The following is a 3486-nucleotide window of genomic DNA, read 5'->3' on the forward strand; positions in this document are numbered from 1 at the left end:
GACAAAGGCCGCGGAAGGGGCGCTCCGGCGGGGGCTGACAGGCACCGGCCCCGCGCCGGGGCTCCCCCCCCGCCTCTCCAGGTGAGCAGGGGCCTCCCCGCGCCGGCTCAGGCCGGGGCGCGCCGCCAGGCGAAGAGGCACCGCCGAGGGGGTGCGGGCGGCGGCGGGCGGCGCTCCCGCAGCGCGGCGGGCGGCAGGCAGGGCCCGGCGGCCCCGGGCGCGGCGGGAAGCGGGACCGCAGGGCTGCAGCCCTGCCGGCGGACCGGAACCGTGGGAGCGTGGACCCCGGCGGCGCGTGGAGGCGGGGGGGGGGGGGGAAGAGCGATCCCCGAGGCTTCCGCAACCCCCAGGGTAGGAGCTTAGTGCCTCCGCGGGCAGAGGCGGGAGGGGGAGGTCCCTGTTCCGCGGGACGACCCCCTGACCCGCGCCTGTCCCTTCCGTCCCGGCAGCAAACACGCCGCGGGGGCCGGGGCCCACGGGAGCGCACCGAGCGCCTGGGCTGCTCATCCCGCTGCAATCGGATCACGGCAGATGCCAGCCCCGCAGGTCAGCACCGATCACCCTGGTCGTTAGAACCGAAAGGATCGATCCCAATACCAGGTTTCCCAAAGTTCAGGAAAGGAGGCTGGGTGCTCGGGCGCTGCCGGATGCAGCCCCCAGAGGAAGCTTTGATCCAGCCTCTGAAACGGTCACAGAGGCTTTGCCAGGGCGCATCATATAGGGACATAAAAATGAGGGAGTTTGTACCTCAAAAGCAGATTACTTTATGTCTTTGTAATCAAGCACAGGTAATTAAGTGGCAACAGGTGGTTCAATAATGATGTTCTGTTTCAAAACAGTGAAAGATAATGGTGTCAAATCAGACATATGTTCCCAATGAGGAAAGGACCTGACTCCTTCTTGCTCATCTTCAGACAGTGATTGTGCCTCACTGCCAGACTTGGATACCTCAGCAGTTTATGTACCCAGGAAGATGAAGGTGTGATTATGGCATAATAAGCTTACTCATGCTAGCTCTGCTCTTGCTGGCACATGCACAGCAGTTACTATGTGATGACATAGCCTCTTCTGCAACAACCCAGTGCAGCTCCTCTGCAGCCTGGGGCCCCTGGCAGCCTGTGCTGCTCTGCCCCACCACTAGACCCACACTGGGTGGGTGGAAAGACAATTAGACTGCAGCCCCAGCTCGGTGTGCTCTGTCCCCTCAGCTGTGCTGTCAGCACCAGATGTGCATCAGCCCTGAGCAACTCCTGCACAAGGTGCCCCTTGTCCCTCCTCATGGTGACAGAGAGGAGAGGCTGGTCCCCCTGCCCCTTGCTTTGCATGCCTGGCAACAGCTGTCATGGTGACAAGCAGGCTGTTGAAGGGGTTTGTGGTGGGGATGGTTGTTGAGCAACAATTTCCCACTTACACCTGCAGTGTCATTTCAAGGTACCTTTTGGGTTTCTTTTCTGTTTTCAGAAGAGGCTGCTCCTGTCTGGTATCAGCAGTGCTGGGTGAACACAAGCCCTGGCTTGCCCTGCTGCAGCTGCAGTGCTGGAGCCGTGGCTTCACAGGGTCCTTTACCAGGAAGCTCAGAGGTAGCCGCAGGCTGAAATGACCATTTCTGACTCCCTGTGTGTGCTGGGGAAGTGCTTTCTGTCAGCATGGAACACTGCTTCTAGAGGAGCTGCCATTTATGGAGCTGCAGCTGGTGCTGAGGAGGCATTGCTGTGAGGAAGCTCACAGATAAGATTCCTCCTTAGCCTGACTAATGCTACCCTTGCCCTCCTTAGGGTCTTCTGAGCTGTTCCTGAGGACCCTGGTGACACTGTTGTCTACAGGTAGCTCCTTGCCACCATCAGCCGAGTGCTGCAGAATTTGGAGCAGATGCCTCATTAGTGAGGAGGGACTCACTAGTGCAGGTGTGATTCATTGCTTTGAAGAGCACTTCAGGGATCAGGGTGTGAAACGGCTTGACTAACAGAGGCAGTAACAATGCAGGCAGGGGCCATGCTACAGAACTGAGCAACAAAACAGCAGCAGGAAAAACTATGAAATGGGATAGAGCAAGAGCACAAACCAGAAACCTGACTGTCTGCAACAGCCCTGTTTGGGTTTCAGCTGGGAAAAAGCCTCGGCTGCTCACAGGATCTGGAGCACATCCTCCTCACAAGTAATTCTGGAGGTTCTTCATGTATATCCTTTTCTAGACAAATTAATCTTAGATCACAGTGGCTCTGCAGCATCCACTGCATACTAAAGAGGCAGCTATTCTGGAGCCAAGTGCCAGGAAGCACCGTGCCCAGCTCCAGAGAGAGCCAACACAGCTCTCAGTAATTACAACAGGGCTGAGCAGTGAGATGTGCAGGGACATCTCTCCAGAGGGAGCCTGGCTCCTCTTCCATCTGGCAGCACAAAGGAGGCCAGGCCTGAATCCTCAAGACATGAAGATTATGTTATGTAATGTGCATATCTGCTGCTTCCAGAGGCAGAACACAGCTAACAGCAGTCATGTGCAGGAGCCAGGGGCCGAGCCGGAGGGGAGCTGCACTTCCCTCCCCAGAGCAGGGGGATTCTGGAACAAGCCAGAAGCCTGGGGCCAGTGGGGGAGGTGGATCCAATTCCAGCATGCAGTCACAAATGCAGCACTGCCTGCAAGTGTAAAATCCTGTCTTTCCTTAAAAGTGCTATCAAAGAGCAAGAGCATTTGGGGGGAAGGGTTCAGTCAATTCTTTGTGGCTTCACTTGCATAGAAAAATCACCAAAGCGAGAACACTGCCCAGACAAACAGGGGCTGCCCTGCCTGAACTCCACGGCCTGTATTTCAGTCTCAGTTAAAGACCACAGCCTAGAAAAGGAATTTGAGAGTGAAATGGATGAACACTGCCCCTGAGAAAAAACACACCTGCAGCAAGCTATCAATGGGAAAGCACAAAGTGTCCATGAGGCTTTGCAACCTTTCTCTTGGTACTAGCTTCTTAGTCTTTATTATTTCTCTCACCTGCTCTGCAAGAACATAGGCTTCTAGGGTAAGTATGGTATCACACAAACAATTTGCCAAAGCACAGTAGAACCTAAGATGGACTGGGCTGAGAATCAGAACACTAATCAGGAATCTGTCCCATAAAAGCAGATGAACTTGCTGGCCCTCATTTCTGACCTTTCTCCTTACCATCTCTCTGTGGCTTTTAAAGGGTTTCAGAAACATGCCATGCTTCAGGAGTCATAAAGATGCAAGGATTGGTCTTCTGACATACTGTATTTGGATAGGCACGTGTCTGCCTGCAGAAGAAGCAAAAGCACTGACAGCTGGAGATTGTTTGCTTGAAGACTTGGTACTGCTCTTCAAGTTTTTCTCCCTGGGAGAGGAATAATCCCAACAGCATTACAAAGGCATTATTGTTCTGGCTGTAATCCCCCTGCTCAAATCCACCCTGGCTGCTTGCATCCTGATTGCAAAGGGAGATCTCCCCTTTGTATTTGTCAGGATGAGACTGGCAGATG

This window comes from Melanerpes formicivorus, unplaced genomic scaffold (genome assembly GCF_026170545.1).
Source record: "Melanerpes formicivorus ecotype bairdi unplaced genomic scaffold, bMelFor1.0.p_v2 SCAF_60, whole genome shotgun sequence".
NCBI lineage: Eukaryota > Metazoa > Chordata > Aves > Piciformes > Picidae > Melanerpes > Melanerpes formicivorus.